General features: G+C 48.4%; 1 protein-coding gene across 2 annotated transcripts in view; it reads right to left on the bottom strand.

Moving 5' to 3' along the window:
* Window positions 1-15,085, bottom strand: part of NF2 (NF2, moesin-ezrin-radixin like (MERLIN) tumor suppressor) — a 161,897-nt gene that overhangs the window by 34,426 nt on the left and 112,386 nt on the right. The window lies entirely within an intron of this gene.

Raw genomic sequence — 15,085 nt, 5'->3', positions numbered from 1 at the left:
ACTGGCAGGGAAGGGGTTAACTTTATTGGACAGGGAGGGGTTAAGTGTGTCCTAGGGGCGTGCTTTCTACTGTGTAGGGACATTGCTATTGGTGTAAAAGCAAAGATCAACCGTTCTACATAGTAGAACGGTCAGATCTTTACTTTTACACAGGGAGAACTGACAGGCAGCTTGTTTACACAAGCTGCTCTGTCTTTCTCCCTTCACAGGAGCGATCGTAGTGTGGCCGGCGGACATAGAGTCCGCCGGTCACACGCACTGACTTGCCTGTGAACGAGCCGCGGCGGGCGCGCGCCTCGGCGGGCGCACGCCCGCTCGCTATAGGCTCGCAAGTCAGTGACAGGCGAGTGACGTACCGATACGTCACTCTGCCTGGCCGGGGCTGACCGCCGCAGTATATAGTCGTGCGGCGGTCGGCAACCGGTTAACCGACAATTTTTTTCCCACAAAAAGAGCTTTCTTTTGGTGGTATTTGTGCGATCTTTATTTTTTGCACTATAAACAAAAAAAGAGACAATTTTGAAAATATATATTATATTATATATATATATTATTTTTTTCACATTCTGCTATACAACATTCCCAAAAAAATTAAAAAAATGTACAAATCCAAATTTTTTACATTTTAGGCCAATTTGTTTTCTGCTACAAATTTTTGGTAAAAAAAAAAAAATCGCATTAAGCGTATTTTGATTGATTTGCGCAAAAGTTATTGCGTTAACTACGGGAAAGATTTATGTAATTTTTTTTTTTATTTTTTTACTAGTAATGGCGGTGATCTGCGATTTTTTTTGTGGGACTGCGACATTGCGGCAGACAGATTGGTCCCCTGACATTCTTTACACTTTTGGGGGTACCAGTGACATTACTACAGTAATCAGTGCTAAAAATATGCACTGCTACTGTAATAATCCCATTGGCAGGGAAGGGGTTAATACTATTAGTGATCAAGGGATTAAATGTAAACCTAGGGGAGTGATTCTAACTGTGGGGGGGTTGGGCTTGTGAGATCATCACAGAGACATGTGATCCTATATAGCAGGATCACATAGCCTCTGTGATCACTTCAGGGAGAATGACAGACGGCTGTGTTTACATCTGTCCTTCTCTGTCAGCAGGGGGAGATCGCGAGTGGCCAGCGGCCATCGGAGTCTCCTGTCACACGCACTGGCTCCCTGGCTGATGGGCGGGAGCGCGCTGGCGGTGGCACTAGAGTCTCCTGAGCAAGCGACGTAGTACTCTGTCGGTTTGCCCAGGAGCGGCCGCCTGCCGCAGTAAATCTGCAGTGGGCGGTCGTCAAGTGGTTAAAACATGGCATCAGCAGTAACTTATTTGTGTGTGTGTAAAAGGTTAACTGCTCAGTAAACATTCCCAGTAACAATCGCTCTGCTGGTGCTTAGATTGTTGTCCCAGAGATAGAAAATCTCTGCCCAGCTTGGGATCTGAGAGTGTAATCATAGCAATGTAAACCTTCATGAAAATGAAAGTTTTTCAACGTGTTTGGCAGACTTGTAACCCTAGGCCTTGTGGGTGGATTAAGGCCCAAATGTGGGGGTTAAAATGTGTATGTTGAGGGAGTGGGGGGGAAGAAAAAAAAAAAAAAAATGACTTACCGTAAAATCCATTTCTCCGATGTTCATTGATGGACACCGCTTCAGATCTTCATAACCATTGGGTTAAACTGCCCCCTACAGGAGCTATAGGCACTCAGTTTAGTTACAAGCAGTGTCAGAATTACAACTCCACGGGGGGGGGGGGGTGGTTGCTGTGTCTGTCAATGAACATCAGAGAAATGGATTTTACGGTAAGTCAAAAATCCCATTTACTCTTTCGTTCACTGATGAACACAGCTTCAGATCTTCATAACCATTGGAAGGTCCCAAAGCAGTGTTAAACATGGGGGGGGGGGACAGCAAAAAAATTCCCAAGGCTAAACAGTAGCCAATCAGGCAACAGGAGCTCAACCAAAACAGCACACCCTCGAAGAAGATCAGGTCCTCTCAACAGCAGCCTGCAAAACCTTGCAGCCAAAAGAAGCTTCCGCAGATGTCAACACATCCACTTTATAAAACGTTGTGAAAGTGTGCACCGATGACCAAATGGCCGCCTTGCAAATCTGCATCACTGACGCCCGATGACGGAAAGCCCAGAAGGCACTAAGCGCTTTAACAGGGAAAGGAGGAACCCGACACTTGATGGAATAGGCCATCTGTATGAGCCATCTGGAAATGGTCGCAGAGGAAGCGGACAACCCTTTAGAAGGCCCATCCATGAGCACAAAGAGTCTGACTTCCTGAAAAGACTCCGTAGCTGCCAGGTACACCCTAATTTCCCGGACCACATCCAAGGCATGCAAGGAAAGTTTCTTCAGCTGTTTAGGCATGGGACAAAGGGAAGGCAACACAATATCTTCATTCAAATGAAAATCAGAGAAAACCTTTAGAAGGAACGACAGACAGGGGCGAAGAACCACCTTATCCATGTGAATCACCAGGTAAGGTGAACGACAGGATAACGCCCCCATTTCCGACACCCTGTGTGCAGAGGTGATAGCCACCAAAAATGCCACCTTCTGGGACAGCGTAAGCAGGGAAATCTCCTGAATATTCTCAAAAGGAGGCTTCTGGAGGGCCGAAAGAATCAAATTAAGGTCCAAAAGGCAGCAACGGAGCACGCACTGGAGGAACCAAATGTCGGACGCCCTGAAAAAAGGTGCACACCAGGGACTGAGTGGCCAAAGGTCATTGGAAGAAGACCGCCAAAGCCGACACCTGGCCCTTGATGGTACTCCAGGCCAATTTCTGATCGACCCCCCATTGAAGGAAGGTCAAGATCCGAGCTACCGAGAAAGAGCGAGGATGAACTCCAAGAGACTCACACCACGCAATGTGCATCTTCCACGTACGATGGTAGATCCTCTTAGAAGAAGTAGATTTCCTAGCATTTAACAGCGAAGGAATCACCGACTCAGATAAACCTCTATCCTTCAGCACCTGGCGTTCAACAGTCAAACCGTCAAAGCCAGCGACTAAAGCAGGTTGGAAGATCAGTCCTTGGGCCAAGCCACAAACCTCTGCACTTTTCTGTAGCCCAGAGACGCCAACAGACCTTGGGGTTGCCCCACCAAAGACACAACTGCAGAGCAGAAGGAGACTCTGCATGCAGAAGGAGATCATCCAAATAGCACACTACCACTATCCCCATTAGGTTTAGCAAAGCTAGCACCAGGGCTAACACTTTTGTAATAGACCCAAGGAGCAGAGGCAAAACCAAAGGGAAACACCACAAATGCTCTCCCATGGCAAAGTGGAGGAAGCGCTGGTGACTGGCACATATTGGAATGTGAAGGTAAGCTTCCTTGATGTCGATAGAGGCGAGGAAATCTCCCCCCCCCCCCCCATGCAGGGATGCCACCACAGTGTAAATGGACTACATTCTGAACTTCTGCAACCACACAAAGCAGTTCAGTGCCTTGAGGTCCAGGATTGGACGCACTTTTCCTTCCTTCCTGGGAACTGTAAACAGATTTGAGTAAAAACCCTGAAAACGCTCCGAAGACGGGACTGGGACAACCCCCCCTTGATGTAACAGGTCTTGTACTACCCCAAACACCCCCGATACGGGAGGGGGCACACTGTTAGGCTGAAGGAGCCTTGTCCGCGGGTCTGGAGAAGCCCGCTCTAGGCTTGCCAGACCAGGTTCGTTTGGATGCTCCAGAGACGGCCCTGAAAGGCTTCAAGCCATTGTCAGTGGACCCTGAGAGATGAAAGAAGGCCCACATCTACGATGAGGCTCCTTGCCCTTGGTAGCTTATGGAAGCAAAGGTACTCTTCCCCCCTGTGAGATCTTTTATGTCATCATTCAGGGTAGCTCCAAACAGGCGATCTCCTTGAAAAGGAAAATCAGTCAAGGCCTTTTTAGAAGTCTGGTCCGCAGACCAGCATTTGAGCTAAAAGACGTGCCAAAGGACCAATGCCAAAACAGAGAGACGAGCCACTAGGGGAGCTGCATCCAAAGAGGCATCACAGATAAACTGCAGCCCCTGGACCAGCTGGCCCGCCAGCTCAGCAAAGACAGTGGGGAGCTGTTCTCCCTCCAGGTCACGGCGTAAAAGCTTAGCCCATACGGTCAGGGTATGCGACACCAGGGCAATAGTGAATACGGGCCTCAGTGCTGAACCAGCCAGAGTGTACATAATGCGGGCCACAGCCCCCGCCTTCCTGTCAGCCTGATCCTTAAAGGCCGGAGACTCTTCAACCGGAATCATGGTTGCCTTGTTTAATCTGAAAACGGAGGGTCCACCTCCGGTGGAACTGTCCACTTCTTAAGAAGGAACTCCTCGTAGGGGTAATGCCTAGTAGAGTGCTTAGGGACCCCATGGGGTCGCTTTGGTCATCCCCACTCTTTAGCGACAATTCTGTCAAAATAGGCAGGGAAAAGGAAACCCCCTTTGCCGCTCCAGATGGCTTGTGAGTGCCAAAGGGAACCTGCGCCTCCGTCGCAGCTGCAGCTACATCCTCCATCTTCCATGTCTCATGCAGAGATGCAATCAGTGCTTCCACCAGCATCTTTTCATGAGCGGTTGTAGACTTGGAGGAATCATCCTCACTATCAGAGGATTCCGAGCGCGTGGTTGCAGACTCAGCAGGGCGGCCCACCTCCATGGAGGCCAAATTAGATTCAGGATCTGATGAGACAGATGAGGCTGGGGAAAGCAGGGAGGGGGGGTCACTTTTTGCTAGCCCATCCCCCGAAGACCGCCTCCACCCGGGACACAAAGGACTCCAGGTCCGCCGTCAGTTTATTAATGGATGACTGGGACCCGGAGGACACCGCAGCCTCAGAGAGGGGATTAGGTGGGGAGATGTGTTTCAAAGACTCCATGGAGACCGCACAGAAAATGGAACATACTTGCAAGGGACAACATCCGCTGCGCTTGCAGCACCACCCGGTCGCCAGGCACAAAGCGATCCTCAGCAGAGAGGGAGAAACCCCACCAGACTCGCCACCCAGCAGAAACAGGCACCTGCAGCCACCAGGATAATCTGCACTCCACGCGTAGCGATCAGGAAGTGAAAGGATCCAGGAGTCAGCACCAGGGGGTGAGGAAGGGCTCCCACGCTGAAATCGCCACCTACAGGGGTCCACTGTCATGGCCACCACTATTTTCAATGGCAAACAACCGCACAATGGCCACCGGACTACACAAACATGGCCGCCCTGTATAGAAAACACAGGCTACAACAAAATGGTGGCACCACGAGGCTTACAGGTATCCAGGAGGGAACCCAGGCCTCAAGGACAGACCCAGGCAGGACAGGAGGCCCTAACAGGAGCCCCCACCAGGTACAACCCCCCTCTCCGCACAGTTGATCGTCCGGTTGCCGGCGGTGCACCCCCGGCCCCCATCGCCAGCATAGAGCCCTGCCCCCAACCCAGGTGGTGGGTTAGACAACCAAAACAGCTCCAACATATGTGGAGGGGGGTAGGATAGGGGACAGATGACAAGGGAGGTGGGGTGCTTGACGGGAAGGAAGGGAACCCAGGGGTCTGACCACCCCAAAACCCTTCAGGGGGAGAGGGGGGGGGACAGCTACTCACCATACCAGGAACCAGACGGGCACCACTCCAGAAAGAACCCCTCTCCATCGAAATGGGGGGGCTGTCGGCCAAGAGGAACCCTGCGACTTTGGCCGAAACCCGGTCGTATGCGGCCTCGCGAGGCGTTTAACTTGCAGAAAACCCCCCGTTCAGTGGAGCTAGGTCATGGCCGACCTAGCGCGAAACTGAGGTCTGCGCAAGCTCGCTGACCAGACTGGAGTGACCACTGGATCTAGATTAACCAGCCCGTCACCCAGTTCGGTAGGTGATTGTAGCTCTCACAGAAAAAAAAATCCAGGAGAAAAAAAAGAAAAAGGAAAAATTGCCAGGACCAAAGATCCCAGCAAGGAACTAGGTCCTTACTCCTGACTAGGCAGAAAAAAAACTGAGTGCCTATAGCAGAGAGAGGGAGTATACCCCCTGGAACTGCCCATGGGCATAGCCAGACTTTTATTCTGCCTAGTGTTCTACTCCTGTAAGAGGTAGTTTAACCTAATGGTTATGAAGATCTGAAGCTATGTCCGTCAATGAACAAAAGAGAAAGATTTTTTTTTATTAACCACCAGTGACTGATGAAACTTCCCAATTTGTGGCCTAGGCTTTATTAAATGAAGGAGATGGGTTCTTTTCCCACCAGTAGCATCCTGATAATATTATCCAAGGTAGGTAGGAAATGGCGTTGGTTCCTATAAAGACATACATATCAGATGATGTTTAAATGCAGGTTCTGCAGCCTAAACATTTTACTCAGGCGACGTCCCCATGTGCACTGACAAGAGAACCATGCAGGAGATTAGACTGGACACTTCCAACAGCCCATCACAACTGTGTTTAAAGCTAAAACCATTTGCTTAAAAATGTTCTATAACAGTGAGATCAACCACAGTAGTGGCAAGTTCACTTTTAAGAAAATGTGCCCAATCCAGGGCAGGGTTATATTTAAGATGGGATAAAAATTAGGGCCTGCCAGCAAGAATAGAGCCCAGAGAAGGCTTCCAAATGCCTGATGGCTAGGTTCTTAAATATGGGTAAATCTTTCATTGGAATAGTGGTTGCTTTGATGAGGTGGGATACTGGTATATCCAGAGTGGGGAAAGCCCACTTTTTTTTTTCCAAGTCCAACCTAAATGGATACAAGGCTAATATATTCTTCGGGGAGCAAAAACCTTGTCAGAGTGTCAATCTCCACAGCGATAGAGTTGGTATAAGGGGTACACCAGAAAAGTCTTTGGGATCTTAGGGAGTAGCACCGATAGAAGCATTACACTGATAGAAGAATTTCAGAGTTGTGCACACCACACCACGTTGTGCACACCACATCATTTAGAGCACAAACTGTCTTATTTTGCGAATAATGGCAGGACACTCCTCAGGTGCAAGTTCGTCTGGCAAGGACAGGAGTGGCTCAGTAAATTACTGGATAATATGGGCCATAAATCTTGCATGACAGTAGTAAAAATATCAGCCAAAAAAGGCAGGGAAGACTAAAGTTGGGACAGACTCTAGGATCAGAGGGCAGCATGATACTAGACTGCAGACATCGGCTGAATCAAAGCAAGCCACACCAGAACAGAGTGTGGGGGCACCTATTACAATGGGACTGTCCACCTATTACAGTAGGACTGCACCCCAAGACATGCCTAGAATCATATATGTTGCAGTCCATGGCAGTTAGGAAACAAAATGCTCAGGGGTATGACGCTAGGTCTCACAAAATGCAGAGAGCTGTAGATCATAGTTCCATGTGGCTCTTTTGCGATATAGGAGCAGCAGTGTGGAAATGCTTAACAACATTCAATGGCAGGAAAGGATGTAGAGTATGTACAAGTAACACTCGACCCAGTGGATAATGTTAGCGCTCAATCCACCAGCGGTACATCTTTCTGACATAGAAACAGGTGGAAAGCAGGAAATTCAAATGGCACTCAGCAACGTAAGTAAAAAGGATAATAATTGTGCCAAGTTAGCGATAAATGCAACAGCACAGGCAGCACTATAATATATTCAGCGCTGCCTATGCTATTGCGTTTATCACCAACTTGGAACAATTATTTTCATTTATGTTTGTTCAAAGGTAGCTGTTTTTATATGCTGTCATTGCTAATGTTTGATGATTTTTAGTTTGACATTTAACCACTATTTGGCGCTGAGGTGGTTTTACTTTCAGTATTACCCTTTTCCATTACAAAGTAAAAAGAATAGCTTTCGTTGCTCAGCCTGATTGGTCTACTCACAGAGTGAGAGTTTTCTGGGATAGGGCATGTGCTGAGGTAATGCAAAGTGAAAAGTGCAGGGGGTCCAGCAGCAATATAGAGAAATGTCTTGACTGAAGGAAAAATGCAGAAGAAATTTGGTGGTAGCAAAAAATAGGTTAGCCTGTTACAACCATTGTGAGTGAGTAAAACAAAAAAAAAAAAAAAAGATGTCTATTCTCCTAGGATACTAGAAAATAAACTAAGACATACATTGCGGTAGAAGGGGATATCCTGAGCTGCCCTAGTTTTTTTTTGCTTTCCAGGGTCCAATTCTGCTGTAGACAACAGCGTAACCCGAGAGTGAATGTGTCCTTCAATGCACAAGAAAGAAAGGAGGCTTTTATTTACAGAACTGTGACAAAAGATACAGTAAACCAGAGGAGACACTGCAAAGAGAGCAAGAAAAGGAATAAGAGCAAGTTTAATGGTGCAAGAAAATCTTAAAATGAGTAAAAGACAGCAGTGTCAGCACAGCAGACGGTTTAGTGTGTAAGAATGAACTGAGCAATATTCACACTAATAAAAAGTAGACAATGAAAAATGAATACGAGCACTGCAGGAGATCAGAGAAAAATAACATGCAGAAAATAGTGATGACAATATGAGGATGGGCATCATGAAAAGAAAAACACGAACAAAAAAAAAATGCAGATAATGTTCCCCATCAGTTGAGAAGAACAGTTCCCACAGCAGATACGTGCTAAAAGGTAAAGTAAAAATAAACCAGGAGGCATGGTAGGTTCTCCAATGCAGCGGGGCAACACTGATTACACAGATGGTGAAAGAGGTATGGCAATAGTAGACAACCTTTGCACTAGAGTCAGGTGTTCATGAAGGTCCGCAAAACACCATATGCATAATTAATATAGTTATTACATAAATGAGGCCTGGGCTAACATATCTGATTACATTATTTTAACAAAATCATTATGCAATTAATTCTATTCTTCACCAGTCAAAAAAACTGGATTTTTGACTTACTGTAAAATCCATTTCTCTGATGTTCACTGACGGACACAGCTTCTGATCTTCTTAACCATTGGGTTATACTGCCCCCTACAGGAGTAGGACACTAGGCAGAAAAAAGAATGACTACACCTATGGGTAGGGGGTATACTCCCTCTCTCTACTGTAGGTACCAAGTTTTGTTACAAGCAGTGTCAGAAGAATTACAACTCCACAAAGGGGTGGGTGCTGTGTCCATCAATGATCATCAGAGAAATGTATTTTACGGTAAGTCAAAAATCCCATTTTCTCTTTCGTTCATTGACAGACACAGCTCCTGATTTTCTAAACCATTGGGACGTCCCAAAGCAGTGTCAAACATGAGGGGTGGAACAGAAAGAAAAAAAGTTCTCAAATCTAAAACCATAGCCAACCAGGTACCAGGAGTTCAACCAAAAACAACTGGAGCCCAACTGAAAAACTTTACACCCTCAAAGAGGACCAGGTCCTCTAAACAGCAGCCTGCAAAACCTTGCGGCCAAAAGAAGCATCCGCAGATGCAAACACATCCACTTGAAAAATTTGGGAAAGTGTGCACCGACGACCAGATCGCCCCATGGAAACCCGCAACACTGAAGTCTGACGACAAAAAGCCCAGGAGGCACTGAGCCCATCCGTACCCATCCGTTGCAGAGGAAGCCCATCCGTGAGCACAAATAGTGTGTATGACTTTATAAAAGGCTCCGTCCCGAATGCCAGCTACACCCGAATGGCCCGAACCACATCCAGGCTATGCAAAGCAATTTCCGTAGGATGTTTTGGCCTGAGACACAGGGAAGGCCATACAATGTCTTAGTTCAAATGGATAACAGAGACAACCTTTGGAAGGAACGACGGACAGGGGCGAAGCACCACCTTTTTTCTGTGAACCACCAAGTAAGGTGGACAAGAAAACGCTGCCATTTTGGACACCCTGCACGCAGAGGTGATCGCCACAAAAAATGCCACCTTCTGGGACAGCGTAAGCAGGAGAATCTCCTCAACATATTTAAAGGGAGGCTTCTGGAGAACTGAGAGCAGCAAGTTGAGGTCCCATGGTGGTAATGGAAACCGCACTGGAGGAGCCAAGTGAACCCCCTGAAGAAAATTACGCACCAGACAGTGTGTGGCCAAAAGGTAATTTAAAAAAGACTGCCAAGGCTGACACCTGGCCCTTGATGGTACTCAAAGCCAATTTCTGCTCAACCCCCGTTGAAGGAAGGTCAAGACTCAAGCCACCAAGAAAGAGCGAGGGTGGACCCCAAGAGACTCACACCATGAAATGTAAGTTTTCCACGTACAATAGGAGATCTTCCTATGGGTAGACTTCCTGGCTTTCAACAGAGTTGGAATCACCAACGCAGATAAACCCCTATCCTTCAGCACATGGCTTTCAACAGCCAAGCCGTCAAAGCCAGCGACTGTAAAGCAGGATGGAAGACCGGCCCTTGGGACAGCAGATCCTCCCTGAGAGGTACTCCCCAAGAGACATCGTTGACAAGCCGCTCCAGGTTAGCGTAACAAGATCGGTGAGGCCAGTCCGGAATACCTTCGGCCTCGATCCTGCGCAAGAGTCTCGGCGTAACAAGACCGGCGAGGAGCCACTAGAATAACCGGAATCCCTTCTGCCTCTTTCCTGTGTAAGAGTCTCGGCAGAAGCTTGAGAGGGAAGGCATAAATCAGACGATACTGGCTCCATGGGGCCACCAGCACGTCCGTGGCGTCTGCCAAAGGATCCAGTGACCGTGCCACAAACCTCTGCACCTTTCTGTTGAGCTGAGATGCCAAGACACTCCTTGTGCCCCCCTGGTGATTGACATAAGCCATGGCTGTGGCGTTGTCTGATTGAATTTGCACTAGACACCCTTGAAGAGGGTCCTTCCAATGATCCAGGCACAGTCCGATCGCCTGGAGTTTCAGGACATTGATCAGTAGTCTGGACTCCTCCAGAGTCCAGACCCCCTGAACAGGGTTTCGGCCTAGGATGCCTCCCCACCCAAACAGGCTGCCATCCGTGGTGACCACTGTCCAATACAAGGGGAGAAAGGATTTGCCCTGTCGAAGCGCCAGGGAACGAAACCACCAGATTAGGGATCCTCTCGATCCCCGGCTCAGCTGGATCTGATTGACCAGAGACTGTGGACACTTGTCCCATTTGGCCAGAATGTTCCTTTCACAGGAGGTGGTCGTCAAATTAGCCCCTGACGTAACAATGCTAGTACTTTTGTGAAGAACCGAGGAGTGGAGGCGAGACCAAAGGGTAGCGCCACAAACTGATAATGCTCCTCTCCCGTGGCAAAGCGGAGGAAGCGCTGGTGACAGACACATATCTGAATGTGTAGGTAAGCATCCTTGGATGTCGATAGAGGCAAGGAACTTCCCCTGATGCAGGGATGCCACCACTGTGCGAATAGACTCCATCCTGAACTTCTGTATCCGCACAAAGGATTGAGGTCCAGGAACTGTAAAAAGGTTTGAATAAAACCCCTGAAAACGTTCTGAAGTTGGTACAGGAACAATCACCCCTTGAAGTATCAGGTCTTGGACCACCCCAAAGAGAGCCTGTAAGCAATCCTGGGACAGGCATAAATTGGAAGGAAAGAACCTTTCCGGAAGGCAAGATTGAATCTCGATCTTGTAGCCAGACCGTATGACTTTGTGGACCCACTTGTCTTGTACCAAGGAAGTCCAAGGGTCGAGAACCAGCAAACACATCCCCCCACCCAAGATACGGGTGAGGGCACATCTTCATGCTGAAGGAGCCTTGTCCTCAGGTCTGGAGAAACCTGCTCTCGATTTGCCAGACCAATGTCACTTGGATTCTCCCGATAAAGTCTTAAAAGGATTTGATCCTCTGTCATTCGACCCTGAGGGACGAAAAAACTTCTTGTGAGCCGAGGAGGTGGAGCCACGTCTAAGAGGATCCTTGCCCTTACTAGCCTGTGGAAGAAAAGTACACTTCCCCCCTGTGAGACCCTAAATGATGTCACCCAGGGGAGCTCCAAACAGGTGATCTCCTTGAAAAGGAAGATCAGTTAAGGCTCTTTGGGAAATCTGGTCCGCAGACCAACATTTGAGCCAAAAAAAAAACACCCAAGGACTGCTGCCGAAACAGGGAGCCTAGCAAGTAGGGGAGCCTCATCCAAAGAGGCATCACAGATAAACTGCAGCCCTTGGACCAACTGGTCCGCTAGCTCAGCAAAGACGGGGGGAAGCTGCTCCCCCTCCAGATCGCAGCGTAAAAGTTTAGCCCACTCAGACAGAGTTTGCGACTGCAGGGCAATGGTGAACACCGGCCTAAATGTCGAACCAGTCAGAGTGTACATATTGCGGGCCACAGCCTCCGCCTTTCTGTCAGCCAGATCTTTAAAGGCTGGAGACTCTTCAACCTGAATCATAGTTGCCTTGTTAAATCTGGAAACTGGAGGGTCCACCACTGGTAGAACAGTCCACTTTTTAAGAAGGGACTCCTCAAAGGGGTACCACATAGAAAATCGCTTAGGGACTTCCAAGGGGACGTTTTGGCCGCCCCCACTCGTTAGCAGCAATCCTGTCAAAATAGGAGGGGAAAGGAAACACCTTCACCGCTCTGGACGGCTTGTGAGTGCCAAAGGGAACCGGTGCCTCCATCGCAGCTTCAGCGCACAGACACAATCAGTGCGTCCACCAGCGCCTTTTCGTGCGTAGCTATGGGTGTAGAGGAATCATCCTCACTATCTGAGAATTCAGGGCACGTGTTTGTAGACCCAGCAGATTCAGGATCTGAGGAGACAGATGAGGCAGGGGAAGGCGGAGGGTGCTTTTTGCTAGCCTGCTACCCAAAAGCCACCTCCACCCGGGACACAAAGGACTCCAGGACCGCCGTCAGTGCATCAATGGATGGTTGGGACCCAGGGGGCCCCACAGCCTCTGAGAGGGGGTCAGGTGGGGAAATGTGCTCCAAAGACTCCATGAGTCAATAGGGGAGCCCCCACAAAAAAAGTTCAAAACACTACTAAGGGACACAACCACCGCTCTAGCAGCACCACCCGGTCACCAGTAACAGAGCACCAATCGATCCTGTTGCAGAGAGGAAGAGGACCCCACCAGACTCACCACCCCACAGAACAAGCACCGGCAGCACCAGGATAATCTGCACTCCACGTGTGGTGTCAAGGGAATGAAAAGACCCAGGAGTCAGCACCAGGGGATGAGGAGGGGCTTCCACAGCCAAATTTGCCGCCCAGAAAGGCTCAACTGTCATGGCCACCACTATTTCCAATGTCATGGCCGCCGTGCATTACAGCACACAGGCTACGAGAAATTGGCGGCACCATTAGGCTCCCAAGGACCCAAGAGGAATCCCTAGGCCTCAGAAACAGGCACAGGAAAGAAGGGGGGGGCCCTGACAGGAGCCTCCACCAGGTACAGCCCCCCCCAGCCGAACACCAGCAGAGCACCCCCCTATTACCAGTACCCTGCCCCAGGAGGTAGGCCAGACAACCCCCCCACAACCCCAGCACAGATAGAGTGTGGGGGGGGGGGGCAGATTGGGGCGCTAGATGGCCAACAGGGACTGCCAGACACAGATGATGAGGGTGCCTAATGGAACGAAGGGGGAACCGGAGGACCGACCATCCCATGGAGGGGCCCATATCCACCCCAAGACCCTCCAGGGGAGGGGGGGGGTGACAACTACTTACCATACCAGGAACCAGGTGGGCACCGCTCCAGACAGAACCTCCTCTCCATCAAAATGGGGAGCTGTCGGCCAGGAGGAATGCTGCAACAACGGCCAAAACCCAGTCGTATGCGACCTTGCGAGGCATTTAACTCGCAGGCCAGCCCCGCGTCCAGTAGGGATATGTCGCGGCCGACCTAGCACGGAGCTGAGGTCTGCATGCGCTTGCTTGCTGGCCAGAATGGGGTGACCACTGGATCATGATTTTTCAGCCTGCAGCCCAGTCCGACAGTTGATTATAGATCTCGCAGGAAAAAAAAAAAATCTATCTCAAAGGAAAAAAATTGCCAGGACCAAAGATCCCAACAAGGAACTAGGTCCCTACTCCTGACTAGGCAGAAAACAAACTGAGTACTTATAGCAGAGAGGGGGAGTATACCCCCTGGGGACTGCCCATAGGTGTAGTTTTTTTTCTGCCTAGTGTCCTACTCCTGTAGGGCGCAGTATAACTCAAAGGTTAAGAAGATCAGCTGTGTCCGTCTATGAAAGAGAATTTTTTTTTTTTTAACACAGCAGCCTTGAAACAGTTATAACTGAAAATGTATATTGTGCTAGATAAAAAAAAAATGTTGCAGCTGCTTTTTTTTTCCATTTACTAGACTTCTTTTCTAATGCATATGTTCAGAATAATCCTAGGAATATCTAGCAATTTCTAGATAGCATTTATCAAATTCCGATAAATGGAATCTTGGTACTAGGTTGATGTGTAACTAGCAGATCAACCACACCTGATCCGAGAAGATGGAATTCAAGGCTGCATAAAAAGTCAGTGCCTAGTTGCATTAAATGAAACTAAAAAAAAAAAAAAAAGGGGTCACACCTGCAAATGTACCCGGTCCTTGATTAAATGGGACAACCCCAGCGGGTTCCCGCAATTATAGCTGCAAGAGCCAGCCCCGTTGAATGCAATGGGAGGTTGCTTGTTCTTTCAGCTATTCCCGCCAACTTGCATGCAATCTTTAATGCAGTGATCAAATGAGAGTTTGCATTCAGAGCCAAATCACTTGGCGTGTGATTGCTGCACGAGCGATTACATGTGGGTGGCCGCAATTAGCTGCGAGAGCTATCAGCCTCCAATTGCTTTCTCACAGCGAATAAAAATACAAGGTGCTGCAGATTGGACTATCGTTGTTTCTACTTATTGGGGATTGGATGATCTCCTTATCTGCTTTGCACTTGAAGAATACACGCTGGGTGAGTGCTTCCCCTGACCAGCTTGCAAATATAAATACACAAAGTTGTTCTATATTATTCTAACACTGTTAACTGAACATTTAATTATTGATTTAATTTAGGTGAAGCGTGCCATGAACAGACTAAGATTATACTTGTTTACATAACCATGAGGCCTGAACTTTTCCGGTGAATTTAAAAACTGCTCTTCTTATGATGTGCTTTATAGCAAACCACCAGAGGAACAGTGTAGACCAGGATCTTCATAGATAACTGTCTTTTTACACAAACGTTACTAATAACACCCACCAGTAGAGAAAGCATTAATAAACCTTGGGTAAACCTTTTCCAT

Source organism: Pelophylax lessonae, assembly GCF_965119305.1.
Source record: "Pelophylax lessonae genome assembly, chromosome: 1".
Taxonomy (NCBI): Eukaryota; Metazoa; Chordata; class Amphibia; order Anura; family Ranidae; genus Pelophylax; species Pelophylax lessonae.
The sequence above is the reverse complement of the archived record's forward strand: the minus strand, read 5'-3'. Positions and strand labels throughout refer to the sequence as shown.